At 41.1% G+C, this 23,723-nt stretch overlaps 1 long non-coding RNA gene across 1 annotated transcript in view; it reads right to left on the reverse strand.

Annotated features, from left to right (window-relative positions):
* Window positions 1–536: 536 nt before the first annotated feature.
* The window catches only part of LOC137216020 (uncharacterized), an 88,979-nt gene continuing 65,792 nt past the window's right edge, over window positions 537–23,723 (reverse strand). Inside the window, exons 3-5 of the long non-coding RNA XR_010939548.1 lie at window positions 8,217–8,566; window positions 6,138–6,245; window positions 537–4,984 (exon numbers count right to left, since the gene is read on the reverse strand). This is a non-coding gene — a long non-coding RNA (uncharacterized lncRNA). The remainder of the gene's footprint in view (window positions 4,985–6,137; window positions 6,246–8,216; window positions 8,567–23,723) is intronic.

Raw genomic sequence — 23,723 nt, forward strand, 5'->3', positions numbered from 1 at the left:
TACGCCCTTTCTACGGCGTACAGGCTAAGAATGGGTTCTGGTTCGTCTCGGGAGCCTCCCTCGGGCTCACCCCTCGGCTGTATCCTCAGGAACTGGGAAAATTTGACCCTGAAAATCTCAAAAAGAAGAGGCTCATTTTCTTTTGTAACACGGCTTGGCCCCAGTATAAAGTGGGGGACCAAGAACAATGACCTCTTAATGGCACACTAAATTATAACACGATCCTCCAACTTCATCTCTTTTGCCGGGAACAAGGAAAGGACTCAGAGGTTCCTTATGTCCAGACCTTTATTGCCCTTAGTCAGAATCCGGATCTGAGGGACTCATGCCACCTGTGTCTTTCTGTTGCCGCCTTATCCCCCCCCCCCCGACCCTCTCTGTCTCCCTCTCCATCAGATCTCCTAGACGACCCTCTACTCGACCTTTCCTGTCCCCCACCCCATCAACCCTCATTGCTTCAGCCCCTGCCCCCCCCTCAACCCACAGCTCCCCATCAGTCACCCCCTTATCAGGGAGAAAGCCTCCTCTCCCCTCCCCACACAAGGTCGTGGACTGCCCAACGCCAGGAAACAGATTCTAATATGCTTCCCTTAAGGGAAGTAGTAAATGGAGACATGGGCACTATTGGAGTCCATGTTCCCTTTCCTATGTCTGACATTTCCCAAATTCAAAACAAGTTAGGTTCCTTCCGTCAGGATCCCACCACTTTTATTAAGGAATTTCAGGCCCTCACTATAGCCTTTGACCCGACCTGGTGAGACATTCATGTGTAGTCCTGACCACCTGTTGTACTCATGAAGAGAAAAACAGGATATGGGCATTAGCCCAAGCTTGGGCAAGACGAGGCACAGCTCTGTCTCCAAAACCCGGATGGTTGGGGACCCATTTGGGGCTGGTTTAATGACTCTCTGTGTAACTACACCCTCAATTTTAATCAGACTAGCCTGGAGTGGGATCCCTGGTCAGAGGAAAATAAATATAATGTACACGAAGGTCATTTCACTTTGTGTTGGGGAAATTCAAGGAGAGATGCGACTAATAAATATATTAACGAAGACCATATCCCCATGAACAGCTCGGCCCTGGGAACTAAATATGTGGGGGTCAGTGTGAGCACCGGACACTTACTTAGTTTAACCTCCCAGCAAGATTCTCCTCCAAAATATAACATAATTCAGCTATATTCAGAAATTTGTTATGCCAATCCCCCTGTCATACCCATCATCAGTCAGAGCCCGAATTCTCCCCTTTATGTATAAATGATTACTTCCTTGGAGTTTGGCCTGCCCAATATAATCCTAGGCCACGGGACCCTAGTCTATTTCCAGAGGAAAACTCCCAAAAGGTCAGGGCTTGGCTCTGGGGACCCACAGCAGGGGAGTCCTTAAGGGGCACTGGATTTTCGTCTCTATGTGGTAACGGGGTCTATCTGGATCTTCCCACACTTTGGAGGGGCTCCTGTATGATTATTGCTGCAGTCCCAGAGGCTACCATTATGACTACAAAGGATTTAGCCTCCTCAGGAGGCATTCCCAACCCTGCGTCCTTCCTCGAGGAGGCCTTAAGACCTGCCCGGGAGAGACAAAAACAAACCACTGATTAAGGGGGACGTGCTTATGATAACCCAATTCTTGATCGGCCCCGAAATAATACACAGTGTCTTCAGAGGGCTCTTCTGGTTTGCAGGCGTACCCCTTAGAGGAGCGTTCTCCATCTCACCATCATGGTCCAGCAACCTTGGAAGGCAGCGGTAGCAGCCACCGAGGAACAGTAGTCAGCCCCAGGCTCTCTGGCCCAGGGGGTTTTACAAAATAGGAGGGCCCTTAATGTTATAACAGCTGAGGCGGGGATGTCTCTGTCCTACTAAGTGAGACATGCTGCTTCTATATTAATACCTCCGGCCACACTGACGAAGACCTTCAGATTCTAAAGAAAAACATCAAATGAATAGAAGATTTAAAAGAGAGAGCAGGACAGGGCCCCAGCTGGCTTTCCAGCCTCGTCTCCTCTCTGGGGATCCAGATATGGACATGGCTATTGCCCTTGTTGGGACCATTAATCCTGATGGCCTTTGTTTCGTCGTTTGACCCCTGCATTATTAACACATTATCTAAGTTCATCTCCCAACAGGTTCGAAAGATTTAATTCCAGATGGTGCTATAACAAGGGTACCAGCCAGTTGGCACATGGACTACATTGGAACAAGCCGCCTTATCATTCTGTGGGCTCTCATCCCCTCTGTAAACATACCCTGACAGAGAATGGGCATTGGGACCCAGGGTCCCTACGACACCCCTGCCCAGCAGGAAGCAGCCAGAGAGATTGTCGCCCCTTCTCCTCACAAAAAGGGCTCCTGAATGCCAGAGAAGGAGCTAGGCAGGTAGGTAGACATGAGCAGGGTATCCAATAGGGCCAAAGAATTGGCCCTGTAAATAAGGAGAGGGGGGAATGTGGTGAGCTCCAAGGACAAAGAACAAGATAAACTCAAAGGGACGATATTGCCTGAACAAAGAGTTACAGGGCTCCTATCACTCTGTCACACTGTGACCACTGCAATGTCCCAGAGCCCTCCCCAGCAGCATGCCCTGTCCCTTTCCCATCCCATATAAGGAAAGACATTTGCCGTGTTTTTCTCCCGCTCAGCACACTGAAAGTATACACACTCTGCCCAGTCAGCAGATGACTTACAGGTTCCCTGGCTATAAAAATAGACAAGCAACCCATGCTCATTGTCGACTTTCCCTGGCTACCAGGAAGTCGGCCCGCTGTTCTTTCAGTGACCCTTCTCTTTAATAAACTCTATCTCCCTTACTTTGGGCCTTGTGTCGGGAAATTCTTTTCCAACCCGTGCTCAGACCACGACAGGAGGCCTTTGACCTCCTGACGGCAGCACTGTGGTTGGGTGGCTGCCTCTGCTCGTGTTGTGACGGGTACCTTCAGAGTGCTCCCCTAGGTGGACCACACAGCCTTGCCTGCACATCATCAAATGCAACTGGGTGGTCCATTATCACAGTGGCTGCCATTTATTAGCTACTACGTGCCACACACTTGTGCATTATCTCCTTTCATTTGCTGAACAGTTTTTTGAGATAGGCACTATTATCCATATTTTACCAATGAGAAAACTTATTAAGTAACTTCTTCAAAGTTGCACAGTTAATAAGAGGTACAGCCTAGATTCAAACCTAGAGCCAAGGTTCGTAATAGCAACCAGGATGTGTCTGGACATTTCTGGGAGAAGAGACTACGGAAGGGGGCTACTTCGGACAATCAACTCCAACTGTGATGCTAATAAAGAGAAGTCACGGCTTTCATACAAACACAGATAATTTTGTTTTAGAGGCAAAAAAAAAAAAAATCAACCAGGTGTCCCATTAGCATACACCATTAGTGTCTAGTTGGAACACAGATGGATCCCTGTAATAGGAAGTGACGATCCAGTTAAAGAAGATGAAATAAATGCATATCCATATTGTGTATTGTGATGCTGCTCTCCAAAGAGCTTGCAACTTATTGTACAAATTTATTGAGGGAGGATTTTGTGTTGTATATAAAGCACAATCCAAAACACGCATACTCCGAAGGGCACTAGTAGCCAGCGCTGCATTGGTTGTATATTTGTTTCTCCTTTCCTTACATAAGCGCGTTTACACACCGTCAATACGCAGAGCAGTGGCCAGACGACGCTGTGCTAACTGATGGGAACAGACAAGTTCTGCCGAGCTCAGCACTTCAGCACAGCGCTGCCTTCTGAAAGTATCTTGTCATGAGAAATGCTCACCTTGAGAACACACCTCCTAGAGATGTATAGTCGGTTCATTTACTTTTAGTGCTTCTTTTGGGTTGGGAGGAGCTTGTCTTTAATTTCCGTTTATGGTTAGGTTTTGATTTAAGGAATGGTAAATCCTTCAAAGGCTAAAAAACTGACCTGGCTGAATACCTGGTCACCTTCCTAAAGGTCTCTTGTAAGAATTCTTTGTTAGGAAGTATTTCAGATGTAATGATTTATAATGGCATTTACAGAGCTTAATGTTAGTTCTGAAGGATTCACTTGTAACTTATGCAGGTTTGAGTTACATTCATGCTAATTGTCTTAGTTCAGAAAAGTGTTTATATAGACATTAAATCACTGTGTTTTGGGAGACACTGTCTTCCATTAGACCTGCCTGTGCTTAGACCACATTACTTCAGTCTCCCTCAGCTCTTATTTTAATTAGTGATTATGTACACCCCATAAGTATATAATTATCTGTACATATCTGCTCTACAGCCTCTAATTTGATTTGACTCGTTTTTGTTTTATTACATTGAAAATCTTCTTTTTAGGATAGATATGTCTTCCTCCTCCACAAGCCCCAAAACTCCTAGCAGAATACTCTGAACACACGCGCGCGCACACACACACCCCCCCCCCCCCCAGGATTTTGTCTGACAACAAGAGTTCCAAGTCAGTTAGTGAGTTTTAAGTCTTGTAGCTTTGGAAGTACCTCATAGGAATCAAACCTAAATGATTCCTCCCAGATACAAGCCACCTCTTGGGTGGTTTCTTGTCTTCCAATTCCTTTTTTATGTAATCAAATGGCCACACACTCCTCTGAGAGCCCATGTTAGAAGGAAATGCACCATCTACACGAGCATTCATCTGTAAAAGATCTTACTGTACCCAGAGGCTAAAGCTAGTTTAAATGTACGTCCTATTTCTGTGTTATTTACCTCCTTTCTTATTCACTTTTTTCAGCCTTTTCACTTAGATCTATCGGTATTATTCAATACTTCATTTTCCCAAGCCCATGTCTTCAAGTATTTCTAGAGCTCTTTTGTGTCCATCACTTACCTTATTTATAAAAATCAAATATGTTAAAGTCCGAACTTCTCTAATGGTTAAATTGGAGACAGATTATTTTCCATGGTAAAGGATTCTTCACTTTACAAACGGGATCAAGGACCTCGCATCTCTTCTTTGTATAAACATTATTGAGCACACCTGCAAGATGAAAAGAGTTCCGTGGATGGATGGTGGTGATGATAATACAATAATGTGAATGTACTTAATGCCACTCGACTGTACACGGAAAAGTGGTGAAGATGGTAAAGGTTACGTTAGGTGTATTTTACCACAATTGAAAAACGTATATTATTGAGCATCTACTGTGGGCCTGCACTGTGCTCAATGCTGTGGCCATGGCACTGAGTGAGACAGATACTGTCACTGTCCACGCATCCTGGTCTAGTGGGACAGTATAGTCTACTGACCAGGTAATGCTTCCCATGTGGCACCGTGCTGTGTAAGATATGTCACTGTAACTGAAAATCTGGCAGTGGGCACCTAATTTACCTACAGGAGCTCACAGAATGCTTAATATCGAGAGGTGATGTTAACATGAGATGGGTTTGGCCATTTCAAGTCGGCAGAGAAGGGCTTCAGTGTTGAGGGATCAGCCTGGGCAAAGGGTTATGAGGTCAGAAATAATTCAGTGTGTTTGAGCAACTAAAGGAAGGCCTGGTGTGGCTGAACAAAATTCTTGGGAGCAGAGAAAAGTGTGGAATGACAAGAAGTTGGAGAGAAGCCAGCATCCTGATCATTCAGATAAAAAAGATTGGATTTTACTTCAGGTAAAAGGAAAAAGCCACTGAGAGGTTTTAAGCAGGGGGTTGACCTGGTCTTATTTACATTTTAAACAGACCACTCGGACTGCAGTATAGAGACTGGGTTGAAGGGGAAAGAGTAGAAGCAGAGAGAATACTTTGAGCACTTCCCACTACTGCATCTAAAAATGTAATTAAACCTAAAAATACAACAGAAATTATATTTTTTAAGGGGTACCTTTTAGGTGGACTAAATGCAAAATGCATCTATTAGTGTTGGTTTCTTTTGTTATAGGAATCTAAATTTTTTCTTTGATTTTTTTCTAGGCCAGTACACTTTAATTTGCTTTTCCTTGTATTTTTCCTGAATATATAGTGAATGATTTTTGACGAATGAGATAGTTTACAATAAAGCTATTTGTAATCTGTCCAACGTTACTCATAAATAATGTATTACCATTGCTGTTATTTAAATATCAGATGATAAAGATAATCTAAACAACATTTCACTTGCTGAAAAGATATTCCTAAATTATTGATTGTTGTCTTACCCTCAGAGGTTGATATTGTCTTTCAAGGGGCATCCTATTTGATCCATCTTATTTGAACCATCTAGTTCTTCCCCAGCTGATGGACTCTGGAATCCAAAGAGGAGGGTCCTGGGGAAGAAGCACATCTCTGGAGTGGGCCACATACTTCAAGAGATGTCTTGTTTCAACACTAAAAAATTAAAACTCTTGAATCACCAAAAACCAAGGATTGGCAGAAAACACACACTGAATGAGGGCAGAGTTCCCATTACCAACAGTGATGATGAAGTCACATTGATAAAATGTACCAAGAAATTCCGGGCCACATTGCATCCTCAGTCTTCACTTCATGAAGCAGAAGCCCTCTGAAGTACCTGGCACATAGTAAGTGCTCAGTAAATGGAGGCCATTATTTTCTTATTACTCCAAAAGTTTTATATATGTGTGTGTGTATATATATTTATGTATTTTTTATACTTAAAGAAGATACTTCATAACTGTGCCTACTGCATTACTCAAAACCTTCATGGGCTGTTCAAACTAGAAAACGGGACTTTGTGTCCCTACCCTCAGGGTGGTGATTTGAGAGGTCATCTAAGCACCATCATCCTACCTGCAGAACTCCCACACACTTTTCCACAGCTTGCCGTCCTCATCCTCTGCTCCGGGTCACTCTATGACTATCCGGATCCAGCAACTATATCCAGAAAATATATCCAGAAATAATTGAGAAGCAAGGGTGTAGAAGGAGGAAAGTGTATATTGGTTCAAGGATATTAACTGCTGAAACAAATAAACCCTAACATTTCAGTTAACGTAATGGAAGTTTTTTCTTTCCTCACACAATAGTCTAACTTGAGTCAGAAGATAGTGATGAGTAGGTGGGGCTGGGTCTGCTCCACACAGTCATTCAGGGATCCAACTTCCTAGAGGTCCTGCCCTCTTACACATGTGGCTTCTTCAGGAGGGAGGGAGGGGGGAAATGGTGGGTTGTTGTTCAACAGGTAAGAAGTTAGTCATACAAGAGGAATGAGTTCTAGAGATCTGTGGTGTAACATAGTGCCCCTTGTTAACAATATGCTGTTGTGCACTTTGAAATATATTAAGGAGGTAGAACTCATGTTGTGTTCTTATGACAGTTTCTAATCCCAAACAATAGAAATAGAAATTAGAAAGAAAAGACTATACATATATATATATATATATATATACACACACATATATGATGTTTGTGTATGTAAGTACATATGTAATTTTTAATTGCCTGAAAAACTCTTAGGTAAAAAATTTTAAATTTCAGTTACATTTTTATATTAAAATAGTGACAATGCAGGTACTCTTTATCAAATGTTACGTTGTTCATATGGTGAACTGAACTTAGAGAACTCTAACTTCTTATACTTAAATACATTCATTATTAAACAATAAATGAAAACAGATGAAGAAAATACTCAAAGGAATTTAAAAGAGGTGATGCAGAATAAAACTGAGGAGCACAAAAGTATGGAATTCATAAAGATAAAAGCAGAAGTTAATTAATGAGATAACAGAAATACATCACATCTTAAACATCTTTCATAAACCTTGTAAGTGGTAACACAAGGAGTCTTTAGATACAAGATCTCGGGAACTAAGAAACATGTATATGGGACTTCCCTGGTGGCACAGTGGTTAAGACTCTGCCTGCCAATGCAGGGGACACGGGTTCTATTCCTGGTCCAAGAAGATCCCACATGCCGCGGAGCAACTAAGCCCGTGCGCCACAACTACTAAGCCTGTGCTCTAGAGCCCGTTGGCCACAACTACTGAGCCCACGTGCCACAGCTACTGAAGCCCGCACACCTAGAGCTCGTGCTCCGCAACAAGAGAAGCCACCGCAATGAGAAGCCTGCACACCGCAACGAAGAGTAGCCCCCGCTCGCCACAACTACAGAAAGCCCACACACAGCAACGAAGACCCAATGCAGCCAAAAATCAAAAAATAATTTTAAAAAAGAAATATCTAAATCCATATCAACCAATGTTAACTTCACTTGCAAGGTGTGAAGATTTGCTAACAATAATGCATTATAGCTTCCATTTCTTGTTGAAATGGCTTACCATCACCTCCTATGGAAGCCCAGACTGATGCTTAAGATTCAGAAATGCACTACTGCAGATACATCAAAAGATCTTCCTATGACGACATTGTTTTCTGTTGTGAAAATTTGTTAACAACCTAAATTCCAAAAAGGAGAGTCATAGTTTAATAAATTATTCCATTCTTATAATGTAATACTATGCAATCAATAAACTAGTACTGGGCTTCCCTGGTGGCGCAGTGGTTGAGAGTCCGCCTACCGATGCAGGGGACACGGGTTCGTGCCCCGGTCCGGGAAGATCCCACGTGCCGCCGAGCTGCTGGGCCCGTGAGCCATGGCCGCTGAGCCTGCGCGTCCGGAGCCTGTGCTCTGCAACGGGAGAGGCCACAACGGTGAGAGGCCCGCGTACCGCAAAAAAAAAACAAAAAAAACCCAAAAAAAACTAGTACCATAGAATAATACCAAATAACTTGGGGAAGTGTTCTCAATATATTCAGATTCCAAAAAAGCAACTCAGAAATTGGACTGTAATCTCATTTATTTAAATACAGAAAGGGGGGGCGAGGAGGGGAAACACCAGAAATTGTAGATGAAAATGTATAGTGGGGTTACTAGTGATCTTCTTTCTTTGTGCTTCCCTGAATTTTTTCAGTTCTAACATGAACTTATTACTTTTATATTCATGAAAATAAACCATAAATGTTACATTTTTAAAAATGCCTTCACCAATATTTCATAGGACAAAGAAGCCAGGTATAGCAATGTCACAATTAATCATTCATGTATTTAAGAAATATTTATAAGGTGTGTGCTACATGCCAGACACTGGAGATACAGGAGTATCAAAGCAACGTAAACTCCCTGCCCTTTTGGAGTTTGCACTTTAGAGAAAGGGAGAGAGAGGTAATATGCCAGTATAAGTATATATGATATCTTCTGGTACTAGTGTCATAAAGAAAACATAGCAGCATAAGGATAAGGAATGATAGAGAAGGCTGTTTATAGGATGGAGTTGTTTTGCTTTTTTAAAATAGAAATATAGTTGATTTACAATATTGTGTTAGTTTCACGTATACAGCAAAGTGATTCAGTTATATATATATATATTCTTTTTTCAGATACAGCAGAGTGGTTCAGTTTTATATATATATATATATATTTTTTCAGATTGTTTTCCATTATAGGTTATTACAATATAGTGAATGTAGTTCCCTGTGCTATACAGTAAATCTCTGTTGCTTATCTATTTCATGTATAGTAGTGTGTATCTGTTAATCCCATACTCCTAATTTATTCCTCCCCCCTCCCTTTCCCCTCTGGTAACCATAAGTTTGTTTTCTATGTCTGTGAGTCTGTTTCTGTTTTGTATATAGATTCATTTATATTATTTTTAGATTCCACATCTAAGTGATATAACATTTGTCTTTCCCTGTCTGACTTGTTTTGCTTTTGCTTTTCTTTCAGAGAAGAGTGTCTGAAACAGAACATTTGCAACTCTGTTATTCTTAATGTCTTTTGTCTCCCAACAGGAACTGGTGATAATCTAAGATCTACAAACTCAAAACAGACTTCTAGTTACTGATGCTTATCAGACACCTGTATTTTAATTTTAATACCATGACTAAAATGAGGGAAAGCAAGGGGGAATCCACAGGTGGAGCAGATGAAACTCGAGTGCTTAAAAAAAAACAAAAAAACCCCACCTCTGATTCTTTTGGCTTTTTTTTTTTTTAAATGATTTTAAACCACTTTTATTTATGCTGCTTTCAAGTTCCCCTGCCTAGAGCAGGAAGCTCCACCCAGACCTACTGAAGCAGAATTCTTGTTCCAACAAGCCCTCCAGGTGATTCTGATAGATGCTAACGTCAGAGAACCACTGCCTTAGAGACAGGCTGAGTGCAGATCCTTGGAACGCTGGTATTCCACTTTTGATTGTCACAACAGCTGCTGATTCTGACTATGAAGTATCTTCTGATTGAATGGGTTTATATTAACTGTGATCATACCTTTGGAAACTATTCTTCCAAATTCAATCAGTTCAAATGTCAAAAGAACTTCACAGAACAGATTAAATCATCACATTCTTCTTTAAACAAAGCATGCAAAATGCCAACATAAGAAATGTACAAAAGTTGTAACCCAACTATACTCCAATATAAAATAAAAATTAAAAGAAAATTAAGAATGAAAAAAAGAGAAATGTACAGAAGTGAGATTAAAGGGTGATAGTGGTGGACCTTGAACCTTCCTTGTTGACCTTCCCAAGCCCTAAATCCTGCTCCTTCTCCATCCCTACAGCAGCCCCCAAGGCACCTCTCTGGAGTTTCTGCAGGATACACTTTGAAAATCATTTGCTCTTAGACTAGTCATCTGGCCCTTAATTACATATTGCCTTGGCCTTGTATCAACTTCTTAGGTTTGATAATTTCCTAGAATCGTTCTTGCAGAACTCAGGGAAACACTTTATTACATTTATCAGTTTATTTCAAAGGCTACAAACCAGGAACAGCCAGATGGAAGAGATTCAAAGGACAAAGTATGAGGGGTGTGGGGGAGGTACATGGGGCCCTCATGCCCTCTCTGAGGGGCCACCCTCGCTGAACCAAGAGGCATCACCCATGGGGAAGTTCTCTGAACCCTGTGATTTAGGGGTTTTTATGGAGGTTCCATTCTGTAGGATTAGATCGATGAACTCAATCTCTGGATGTCCAGAACCTCTTTCCTCTCTGGGGCTCAGAGTTCCAACACTCTAATCACATAGTTGGTTCCTCTAGCAACCAGCCCCCATCCTGAAGCTACCTAGAGATCCACCAAGCGTCACCGTCACCGTAGTAGCATAAACTCAAGTATGGTTGAAAGGGGTTTGTTATGAATAACAGAAGACACGCATCATCTCTATCACTCAGGAGATTCCAAGGGTTTCAGAAGATCTGCGTCAGGAACCATTGACAAAGACCAAATATATAGTTCTTACTGTAATACACTTCTTATACTTTCATTTTGTTATTTTATCATTGCTTTTTGTTTAAGTTTTAAGCAGTCTGAGTCCTTTCAAGAATGAGGCAGAAAAAAAAAAAAGAATGAGGCAGGAAAAAATATCATGAAGCACAAAATAACATAAAGAGGGCACACAGAGCAGACATATAATCAAAACCAATATAGCCAGCAACACTATAGCCAGGAAACCAAAGGCATGGGTTCTGTGCGCAGTGTATTTCTTGTATTTTTCATAGTTCTTGTATTCTTCCGTGTCAACTAAATGGAAGAAGGAATACAACTGGCACACAGAAGACATAGCCCAGCAAGGTGGCAATGAGAGTTAGCAGCTATTCACATGGTTTTCCTTTTTTTTTTTTTTAATCAAATAGGACCATTATTTTTCTCCAATGGACCTCATGTTTAGGAAGATTTTATCCACTAGACTAACTTACTAAGTAATAAATTATTTCTCCAAATTTTTGCCAATGTAGATATAGATCATGCATTCTCAGTGAGGGCAGAAATTGGTTTTTATGGAGTGGCTGAAAATATCTTACTCTTTTTATATATAAAGCACAGATATATAGATACATAGATATACACAGTACATAAAAACATACGTAATATATCTACGGTATTAAAATGTCATAGGAGGGTGGTTAGGAACAAAAATATGTCTAAAAAAATTTGTTGGGGGATAACGAAAACAAAAGGTAACGATGCACTCATATAAATGACTTCCAATCAGAAGATTTGATCTGTGAGAGCTTACCAGTATTATCACACTCAGTTGGAATTTCAGTCAAAAGTAAATAAATGTCATATCTCAGCTTGTGGGTAAATGTCATCGTTCATTCAATAGTGAGCACTTTGCCAGGCAGTGTTCTAGATGCTAGGAATACAAAAGGATAAAAGAGCCCTGTCTTCATGGAGCTTACGTTCTGGTCAGGAGAGATAGTACACAAACGGATAAAAATATGTATAATATATCAAACAATGATACGGTATTACAAGAAAAATAGAGCTTGACGGAGAGAAAGGGTGTGCGATTTCATATAAGGTGAACGGTTAGAGAAGTTTCTCTTTGGTACAATGACATTTGAGTTGAGTCCTGAAGGCTTCGTGGCAGAAACTGTTGGGATAACAGGGGGAAGAATGTTCCAGGTAGAAAGAACAGAGGTTCAAAGGACCTGAGGTAGGAGTGGGCTCCCCTTGTTGGAAGTATAATGAAGAGGCTAAAGGAGTAGGAATAGAATGAACAAAGGGAAGGAGTGGGAGATGGGACCAGAGTAGCAGGTAAGAGGGGAGGTGGGGTAACAAAATCCTATCACTGAGTAAAATAGGAAGCCTGTGAAGGGTGTGAAGAGAGGAGCTCAGGATATGATTTCCATCTTCAGAGGTTGGCTACCTTGTAGAGAACAGACCTTAGTTTGGTGAGCATGAAAGAAAGGAAATCAATTGGAAGGCTACTGCAGCAGTCCAAGCAAGAAACGGTGGAGACTAGCCTAGGATAATCAGATTTGGGATATATTTTTACAATATGCTCTTCTGAAAAATCCAGAACAGCTCAATGTCCCCATAATAAAAGTTTCCAAATTGGGAACTACAGGATTATCCCAAAGTCCTAGGTCTTATTTGGGGGGAATCTTTGGTAATTCTTCAGGTTGGCAAAAAATAAATCAGCAAATCTCACATTTTCTTTCATAGGAAAATTTTGTTTGTAGCTGGATCGAATTACTATTTGGACAAAAAGTGGCTCCTGTTAAAAAGACAAGGTTTGTATATTTTGTTACACAGATGTCTTTTATTTTGGAAGCTGTCAATATCTCCTTAATTGCAAGTGGTTTAAATTGGTGTAACTTGCTATATCATGTAGCTTTTGAAGTGCATTTGTATTTCCAGAGCTCAGAAAGTACATAATGAGCATTAATGAGTCTTCTTAGGCAATTTTTAAAGTTACTTCTGGCATTGATCAACTGTTATGCTTATTGTGGTGAAACTTCCTTCCAGATAAAACCCGCGTTTGGCTCTGAAGTCTGTTTTCCAATAGCTATTAATCAATTTTGCAAGCTGCCTCAAATTCTTTTTGGTGAAAGGCCGTCATAAATAAGTAAAAATAATCATTGGTTAGTCCGGAGGTGGGGAAGTATAAGCTAGTATACGTGCAAGGCAGCAGGACTGGGACATATTCTCCATACAGGAAAGATTGATTCTTCTCTGTGGTTATGTGGGTCATACCGCTGGTATATTACCCTCTCCTCAGGTGAATACAAAGGGCTGTAAGGAGCATATAATCCAAGGGTCTACTATCAAAACAAGTCCATTTCATGAGATGTGAGCTGTCACTTCAAGCAATGACTTTTGAGATCTTTGGTTAGGGGTTACAAAGCATGTTTTCAGAATGAGCCTGTTATCTCTTACAAAGAATAGTATTTACAGGGAAAAAAAATTAACAAAACTTTTAAAATAGAGACAAAAAGGTTTCTTCATTCCTGGAGTGCAAGTAAATTATATTGCTAAGTCATATGTATATAAACCTATGTTGAGAAAATATAATATTTGTACTCTATATTACAGGTTTTGTTTGCTCTGTGTGTGTTCCATTCAAAATATATTTTTAAGTATTAGTAAAAGGAACAATAATTTGGCTTATCTTACACCTTATATAAAGAGAAAAAAGAGCTGGCAGACCTAAGATTGAGAAAGGTCATAAAATATTTAATGACCTGTGGACCAGAAGATCAACATTGGGCTACGATCAAACTCACGTTAAAAGTGGTACAGCCTGGCTTCCCTCGTGGTGCAGTGGTTGAGAGTCCGCCTGCCGATGCAGGGGACACGGGTTCGTGCCCCAGTCCGGGAAGATCCCACATGCCGCGGAGCGGTTGGGCCCGTAAGCCATGGCCGCTGAGCCTGCGCATCCGGCGCCTGTGCTCCGCAACGGGAGAGGCCACAACAGTGAGAGGCCCGCGTACCGCAAAAACAAAACAAAACAAAACAAACAAACAAAAAACAAAAAACAAAACCAAAAAAAAGTGGTACAGCCATGGGCTTCCCTGGTGGCGCAGTAGTTGAGAATCTGCCTGCCAATGCAGGGGACATGGGTTCGAGGCCTGGTCTGGGAGGATCCCACATGCTGCGGAGCAACTAGGCCCGTGAGCCACAACTACTGAGCCAGCACGTCTGGAGCTTGTGCTCCACAACAAGAGAGGCCGTGACAGTGAGAGGCCCGCGCACCGCGATGAAGAGGGGCCCCTGCTCGCTGCAACTGGAGAAAGCCCTCGCACAGAAATGAAGACCCAACACAGCCCAAAATAAATAAATAAAATAAAATAAAAAAAAGTGGTGCAGCCAGCAAGAGAGTGAGGTCTCTCCCGTCCTGTTTGCCAGTGGAAGGTTTAACTCACTTGTATGCATACTGCCAGAGACAAGCCCACGAAACAAAGCCAGCAAAGCAATTGCCCCTTGCATGTCAAGCACTGAGGGAGGTGTCATTACGTTTATGACCTTTGGGGAAGCACAGGAAGAAAAGGAAGGTCTGAAGGATGAGGGGGTGGTTCAAGGTTCTGGTATAATCCTGCTATGGCCACAAAAAACACAAATCCCTAAACCCCAAGTGCCCTGTGAGTGTCTATCCCACACCAACTATGCAAATTACAAATTTTTAAGAACAGCCTTAGAATCTATCCATATTATCCATGAATAAAGTGTTTTAATTTGAAAACAATCACTATACTATTCCCCATACAGTATAAATATATAACTGATGTACATATATATAGTTTAGATATATATGTATATCAGTTATAATTTAAGATTTTCACAAGAATATGTTAATGAGCAATTAAACCACCTCATAGTTCGAACTGGTTCTTATCTTTAAAAAATACTATTTTCAAAAAATAAAAAAGAAAATATTACTTTCAAAAACTAAATAGAAAATAAACTTTTTTAAAACAGCATGTGGGAAGTAGAAAATAAAATAATAAAAATGCCATTAAGGTGAAGGGGGGAAAAAGCAAACCCTAATATTCCTAATTTCAGAAACCCCTGCAAGTGCAAGACTTTTTTGAAGTTCTCTAATGCCCACACTTCTGGTGCTTTAGGAAGTCAGTTCTGCTCTGCACAGGCCAAGACTGGGAGCCCATTTACAATATTTGAAAACTTTAATGGAAATTCAAACTAAGTTTGCAGCTCTAGAGATGAACAAGTACAGGAAAAGCAGTTTGAAAGTCAGCAAGGGCCTACAAATGCTTAGGGGTCTTCCCTTTAACTCTTGCTCTTAAGAGTAACTTTTTGGGGCTTCCCTGGTGGCGCAGTGGTTGAGAGTCCGCCTGCCGATGCAGGGGACGCGGGTTCGTGCCCCGGTCCGGGAAGATCCCACATGCCGCGGAGCGGTTGGGCCCGTGGGCCATGGCCGCTAAGCCTGCACGTCCAGAGCCTGTGCTCTGCAATGGGAGAGGCCATAGCAGTGAGGGGCCTGCGTACAGCAAAAAAAAAAAAAAACAGAGTAACTTTTTGTAGTTGTTTAGGTCCTTACATGGAAAAAGAATGTATTTTGCCAGAGAAAAACAAAAATAATGAACCAGATTTACGGCTATTTCCTCTCAACTGTCTTCTTCCACAAGACCTTACTCCAAGGATATTCAGAGAAATAATGTTCCAGGTCTAGAGACAGTTACCAGAATTGCACACACTACACAGCAAACATTTCATTTTTAGGTTGCATGTTTTAGCATTCTAAACTGCCTTCTTTCCACCAAGGGCTGGGCACTAAATTTCTTTCTGAGTGAGAAGGTGACGGGAGTTTGGGGATCATGGTAATATTGTCTCCGTTATTTCCAGATTTGGTGGCTGTCCTTTGGTTACATAAGAGAGTGCCTCATTTTGAGGAAATGCACACTTGAATGGTTATAGTTAATGGGGCATCACGACTAGGACTTAATCAAATGGCTCTGGGAAAAAAACAGCTGAGAGAGAGAGAGAGAGAGAGAGAGAGAGAGAGAGAGAGAGAGAGAGAGAGGTGGGTGGGGGGCGGGGAGAATGGTAAATCAAACGTTGCATAATGTTAATGACTGGGTGAGGAAATGCCAAGGTTTTTTGTATTATTGTTGCAACTTTTCTGTAAGTTTGAAATTATTTCAAAATAAAAAGTCAAACAATTTTTTAAAGGGCACAGTTTGAAGAGCCTCCAACTGGCCACCTTTTGTACTGTTTGAAGCTCAAAAAAATGACTGTAATTTTAACCCAGTGAATGAATAAATAAGAATTTATGAGTCCACAATGATACTTAACAAAGGGTGAAAGAAAACAAGAAAGAGGAAGGAAGCAAGGAAGGGAGAACAGGAAGGAGAAAAAGAAGTACCACCATTGGAGGCTACTACCATGCCAAGAGCTCAATCTGAATTTTTTTTTTTTTTTTTTTTTGCTGTACACGGGCCTCTCACTGCTGCGGCCTCTCCCGTTGTGGAGCACAGGCTCCGGACGCGCAGGCTCAGCGGCCATGGCTCACGGGCCCAGCCGCTCCGCGGCATGTGGGATCTTCCCAGACAGGGGCACGAACCCGTGTCCCCTGCATTGGCAGGCGGACTCTCAACCACTGCGCCACCAGGGAAGCCCCAATCTGAATTTTTTATAGAGAAAAAAATAAGTATTTACTCTGCCGTCAACACAAATAATCAATAAACACTGTATAATAAGAAATAGAAGAGAATTTTATTTGAGCCAAGCTGAGGACTATAACCTGGGAGACACAGATTCAAGAAGCACTTGAATTGTGTTCTGCCGGACTACAAAACGGGGGAGGCTTATATGTGCAAAACCCAGCAAGTTACATAAATTGTTTGTCAAGAATTAGGATTGGAGCTGGCAAGAAGTAAGGGTTCTTGTTAAGCAAGGATTGTTGGGGTTCAAAATGGTTGCACACTTATAAGGGGAGACCTTGAAACCATAATGTTGTAGCTGGCAGCTGCCAGCAGATATTATTTTGAAAATGGCTGGTGGTGGTGTTCTTGAGTTTGATACAGTTCACAAAACTCAAGTTCTCAGTGATGCAGTAACATGTTTGAAACTATACCCACAATGGCCATCTGACTCCATTTTGGATGCCTGAACCACAGTTACTCCATTTTGATTTTTAAATGATCTTAAATAGGTCATCATGGTCTTTTTGAGAAGAATTATCAACATCACGAGTTGCTGAGTGAAAGGAAGACTTTCTTTTCAGAAGAATGCCCATTCATACATGTGGAAGAAATGATAGGCTAAAAAATCACCATTTAACAACCACCAAAGAAATAATTAGTTATGCAAGGATCATCAATGCATGCTGGGAAAAAAAAGTGTGTGTGTGTGTGAATACATAGGTAGAAAGACAAAGACAGTAAAATAATGACATTGTTATTGAATCTATGGCATGGGTGTACAGACATTCTCTGCATTATTCCTTCACCTTCTTTGAATGTTTGAAAAGGTACAAACATACAAAAGCTTCTCCAATATCAGTGCCACTCCGTGTTTGACTCGAGTACAGAAATCACGAGATAATCCGTCCTATCAGTTGTTAAAAGACTGGAATATTTGTTGCTTTGCCTACCCCCCAACCACAAAATATACGTAACGGAGGGGATTTTCTGCTGGCTGCTGAACTTAACCAAAGAGCTTAACTCCTGAGAGCTGCGAGATGATTTGTTTGGCAGGTAGGCAGAAGTGTTCATGGAATAAGAAAAACTGGCATAGGAAGACCTGTTCTCAAGCCCCCAGGTGATGGGTACTCGTTGGCACAAAGCAGAGAATCAGGCTGATTGATATTCTGAAACCAGAAATTAAACATCCAGTGGCACTTAGGACTTACCGTCTGAGAGTTGCTATTATTCACATACTAGGATAATCGAATTCCTCCTTATTCTCTCCTCTTATTAATACACACCTATCTCAAGAAAAGTCTGCGGAAATAGTTAACATTAGGTTGTGCCTTGTATTCATGGACAATCGTTCTGGTATTTTCTTCACCTAAAAACGATCTCCATGGTGGCACAGGGCAGAGGAAGCTCATCAATTCTCGCAAAACTTTAGCGCCGTCCTCAAACCAACAAATCCACTCACAGGTCATCTCCAAAGAAAATGTCCACTGTTTCTAAAGCCATTCAATAAAAAGCTCTTACAGTAAATAAAATTGTTTTTGCATAAACATAACAGAGTGATTTTTAATGTTTCTATTCTTGCTGCAAAATATATTTAAAACTATTTTAATCATATATAAATCTCTGACTCATACCACATCTAAATATGATATTGATGACCATCTTTGTGTATAAAAACAGATCTGATCTACAATTGCACGGCTGATGTTGCCACATTCTACTGCTCCCTGGGGACCAGAGGTCCCCTTCAGTGATAGTATTTAGCAAACTGAAATGTATTGCTATTTATGCTAGAATTGGGCCATCCATCATGGACCTGCCACAAACTCTCAGATGGAATAAGCCAGCCCTGCAATTGTGTGCAGCAAAACTCCCAAATGGTGTAGGAGGAGAACACAGCGGAAAAACAGAATTGCATTGAATTGTAACTTCCAGGGAAAGTTTGTTGGGGAGGCAGCAACTGTGAAAAACTTTCAAGGACACTGGCTTTGTACACACCAATCCTTAAAATAATGGGTTTGGATGAGCTCTCATTTTAGCATTTAGTAACTCTTTAATTACGCCTTAAGGGAGTGGTGGTGTTCCAAGTGGGATGTACACTCCTCTGGGTGTGCACGAGAAGATTCACTGGAGAACTTCTATTTCTGTTTATTTTTCATCTAAACACAAGATGGGAAGTAAGCTTTATTAATATTTAATATACAGGTTGACCCTGGAGGCGTCCCTACGTGTAAGCTGCTGTTGTCTTGTGACCTATGGCACACCAAGAACCCAAGGGGAGAGCGGGGGCTCCACCACCCACGTACTGACATGTGCCTTCAGTGTTCAGTGTATTTGGATGGAATGCTTCACATGACCGAGTGAAGTTGGGTCATGTATTACCAATGGATGGGTTTGGGCACTTTGAAAAAGAGTTAATACTAAAACAAGTATAAACAACAAGGTCCTACTGTGTAGCACAGGGAACTATATTCAATAGCCTGTGATAAACCATAATGGAAAATAGCATGGAAAAGAATATATATATGTATAATCGAGTCACTTTGGCAGAAATTAACATAACATTGTAAATCAACTATGCTTCAAATTAAAAAAAATTTAAAAATTAAAATTTTTTTAAATTAAAACAAATGTAAAAATACTTCATATACCCAGACCCAACTGAGCAGTGAACCCAAGATTAGATGTCACTTTCAAGCCATGCAGATCTAAAGAACCTAAACTTCTTTAGAAGGAGAACTACTTCTCAATGGGCTGAGTAACATTTACTATTTCACTAATCGGCAAACAGAGCTATAATAGTTTTGGTTATAATAGGTTTTAATTGTATATAATTGTATAATAATAATATAATTGTATAATAGGTTTTAACAGTTCACAATAATTGAGCAAATTTCCATATTGAAGTATACAGAGACACGACAACTAATTATAAGGACCAAGTGAGTCAGTTCCACCAAACTAGCTGATTGGTGAAACAGGGGAGCCCTGAAATTGCGGTTCTCACCAGAAGAACAACACGAGTCTGGGCGAACTGCCTTGGTAACCCTCCATCACATTTCAGGTGCCCTGAGCAGCTATCTGTATTTGATTTTGCGGGAGACACTGAAATCGGTGCAGTTTACCTCAAACCATCCTCTCATCTAGGAACACTCGGGGAAAGAAACTTTTCTCATTCCAACCAGAGGTTCTCAAGAGTTTATGTACTATAAGACAGAGTGTAATAGTAAGACGATGACAAATTGCCTGACATTTGCTCTGCGGCGGGCGCTGTGGTCAGTTTACGTGCACTATCTACCTCATTACTCAATGTTTCTCAAGAAATTTTACGACTGACCACACCTCATCTTAAAACCACCATGACTTAATGTCTTAATTCACATAAGCCAAATAAATGTGCAGACTGTCTTTTTCCTAATAACCATTATAAAGCACAAGTTTTCTTTATGCAGATACTGCAGGCTTGTTTTAATTATTCCAGCCTAATTATTCCACTAGGTCACTGTATCTGCTTTCAATTCCTTCTATATGAAGTTTTGCAAAATGCCGTGTATGAAAGACCCACACCCTAGTACTTCTGTCCTTCTGGCTGAAGCCCAGCCCAGGGACTGTGTGAGGCCTGTAGTAACTCTCAGTGCCCCCTGGGCCCTGCTGGGATTGCTCAGAAATGCAGCTCAAAACAAGTGGTAAATGCCATCTAAGGCTACATCCTGGCTCAGCGGGGACGCTACAGACTGGTGGAACATATATAACCCCATTGCAAATTTTCTTCTCTGGAAAGAGGAAAGATAAGTGTAACGACCCTTCAGGAGAACTTAATACAGGCCCTGTGGTTGGCTAAGTGCTAACATATTTGTTACTTCACAGACTGGCGGGTTCTAGAGTCACACAACCCCATTCAAACCCCATTATCCCATTTAAGAGCTGAGTTACTTGGGCCTTGGTTTCTTCATCAGGAAAGGAAGGATAATAATAATACCTACTTCGTAGGATTGCTATGAGGAGTAAATGAATGGTTTTTTCTAGATAAAGTGCTGAGAACACGCCAGTTACATAGTAAGCTGTCTAGGAGAACTGCTCCTGTGTTGTCTACTACAACACACTCTACTTCTGTACTTTTTGTTGGAAGGACTGACTCGGCTGAGAACCAACTCGTAGAAAGGTACACCTCGACTAAATTTGAACTTTATTCCTTCTACTTCCCCTCCGCCTGGAACAATAGTGTAATTAACCTATTACTGGTTTGAAATATATTATTTTTTATTAGCTTATTAAGAAATAGTATCTTAAATGCTGTTGTCTTGTGAAATATTATTGTTATAAATTATAATTCCTGCAGTGAACCTGTGTTAAATAAATTATTGGGGAAGACAATCTCAGTTTCTGAGCATAATCTGCCCAAATAAAACATCGGTGCTTCTGACCAACCGTCCATAAATCAGAAGTTCCCATGACCCCTTCCTTGCTTTTGATTAATTTACCAGAGTGGTTCACAGAACTCAGGGAAACAGTTTACTTACTAAATTTCTAGTGTATTATAAAAAGATATAACTCAGGAACAGCCAGATGGAAGAGCTGCACAGGGCCAGGTATGTGGGAAGGGGCTGGAGCTTCCATGCCCTCTCTGGGTGTGTCACCCTCCTAGCACCACTGCTTGTTCACCAGTCTGGAAGCTGTCTGAACCCTGACCTTTTGGGGGTTCTTATGGAGGCTTCCTGAAGTAAGACGACCAATGAAATCTTTGCCCATCTGTGATGGATTCAACCCCCAGCCCCTCTCCCCTCCCTGGATGTCAGGGGGTGGGGCTAAAAGTTCCCACCTTTTCAGTACTTGGTTGGTACCCCTGGTGACCAGCATCCGTTCCTAGGGGCTTTCCAAAAGTCATTTCATTAACATAAACTCTGGGTGGTGAAAGGGGCTTGTTATAAATAACAAAAGATAACTTTATCACTCTTATCACTTAGGAAATTCCAACGGTTTTAGGAACTGTGCCAAGGACAGAGTTGGAAGACCAAATATTTATTTCTTATTATTAATCACAGTGTCACATAAGCACTCAACGCATGTTGGTTATTTTAATCTAAATCCTCATAACAACCCTACGAGATAGATATTATTATTCTCCTTTTACAATTGAGAAAATAAGCTCAGAGTAATTAAGCAATTTTCTTGGGTCATGCAGCAAGTAGGCGATGATGTCTGTATCTGTACCTGAGCTAGCTGGCCTGACTCTACATTTTAAGTTTTTTTCTCTCTACCACACAGCTCCAAAGAGAAAAATATATATGTCAGAAATGAGAACCAAGGAGAACCTTATGAAACTGAGCATGGCCCTGTGGGGCCCTCCCAGGGAACAAAAGCCTTTCCGTGTCCCCTGTTTCTGGTTTGCAGGAAAAAGACTTTAGCCTTTCCCTGAGTTCCAAAGGGCAGTTACTAATTAGGGAAGTGAGGGAATGTGGGAACAAAGGAAAAGCAGTCAGGAAACAATAGTGCAGCATTAAGACAGAGTCCTAGTTCCTCCTCAAGGGATATACACAACAATCCAGTGCATAAAAAAAAAATATTAAAAAAAAAATCTGAGGCATATCTTTGAGTTGTTCTACTGGAACTAATAAGGCCCACACCCAGGTGGAGGATGGTAACTTCAGGCTGAGCAGGAGAGTCCTGAAGAACCACCCTGTTACTTCACCAGCAGAAGAAGGTCATAACCCCTGCGGCCCAAATGTTGCCTTTAAAAATGCTTCCCTGAAAATCATCGGGGAGTTTGTTTGGGTCTTTTGAGCACAAGCTGCCCATTCTCCCTGCTTGGCCCTGTGATAGACCTTTCTCTACTCCAGACTCCGACGTCTCTGTTCATTTGGCCTCCCTGTGCATGGGGCACGTGGACTTGGATTCAAGTCATGTCTGTCCTTCATTTCTCTTTTGGTCAAAATATCTGGAAATCAGATTTGATCTAAATCCTTTCCAGAATATAATGATGATGGTAATAAACAGTGAGCTCTAAATTTTGAGGAGCTATTTTATGAGGTGTGGGAAAATCTATTTCTTCAGTGATATGTAATAGCTATGTATGGAATGTGGCTTTGGAGTTTCAAGTTTAATCGTAAAACTGTTATTTTTGTTACTGTTTATAGATGAACTAATTTAAATATCTACCCAAGTTCTAAACTACTTATTGCCTGTACCATAGCTTTTTTCCCCTCCTTTTTGGTTTACTTCTACATATGTTTGTGTGACAAAGACTAGAAAAACTAAGCTTTATTTTTTTTTTTAAGAATTGAGATGCTTTACTTCCATAAGCAAAGAATCCCTTGAAATTGAGAGAGCTAGCAAGTAACAACAATGTAGCATACTTTTCTTTTTTCCATGCTGTAGATAACTGGAATAGTTTAGGCACCACATCTAATCTCTTACATAAGTCTTATGCAAGAGATGTGAGCCAGTTTTCCCTGAAACAGTGCCAGAGCTAATTCAGATGTTGAAGGGCCTTTGCTTCCTAATATTCCTGGTAAGCATGGCCTAAACTTACTTCACTTAGTTCACTTGGGTTATTTGTAAATCACATGGGTAAACACACACACGCACACACACATTTACAAACATCCTTGCCAACACAGTGAAAGCTCTTATTGTATTTGTTCAGGTATGCTTAGCCTGGGCAGGGAAGGGGAAAGAGAGAAAGGCTTGGGATGATTAATGCTACTTCTTTAATCTTTCATAAAAACACATACAATAACTGAAGACATTTTGGAAACAAACCACTGATACTCATCAGGCCTTTGGTAGGACATAACTCCAGCATGGAAAGCTAACAGCCCTGTTCAGTGGCTCAGAAATTTGAGTTTTCTTATTTTAAGAGTGGGGAGAGTTAGGCAGCTGCAAGTTGAGTGTGCCAAAGACAAGGG

Source organism: Pseudorca crassidens, chromosome 21, assembly GCF_039906515.1.
Source record: "Pseudorca crassidens isolate mPseCra1 chromosome 21, mPseCra1.hap1, whole genome shotgun sequence".
Taxonomy (NCBI): domain Eukaryota; kingdom Metazoa; phylum Chordata; class Mammalia; order Artiodactyla; family Delphinidae; genus Pseudorca; species Pseudorca crassidens.